Genomic DNA, 220 nt, shown 5'->3' with positions numbered 1-220 from the left:
TAACTTCTCAGAAATGTAAGGGAAGTGTACAAGTGATTGCCGACGACGCGCGCGGCTGGTCCACGGAGAAGGCCACTGGTTGAAGTAGAGCTTACCCACCCCCCCACCCCCCACTCCGCGGCCTCCAACGGGGCACCTCTGGCAACCCCAGCCCTCGCCGGCGCAGCCACTACGTCTGATTCTGACTTCCGAATTCCGGAAAGGACCGCTTCCGGCGGTA

This window comes from Panthera leo, chromosome A3, assembly GCF_018350215.1.
Source record: "Panthera leo isolate Ple1 chromosome A3, P.leo_Ple1_pat1.1, whole genome shotgun sequence".
NCBI classification, from domain to species: Eukaryota; Metazoa; Chordata; class Mammalia; order Carnivora; family Felidae; genus Panthera; species Panthera leo.
This window is presented reverse-complemented; position numbering follows the sequence as displayed.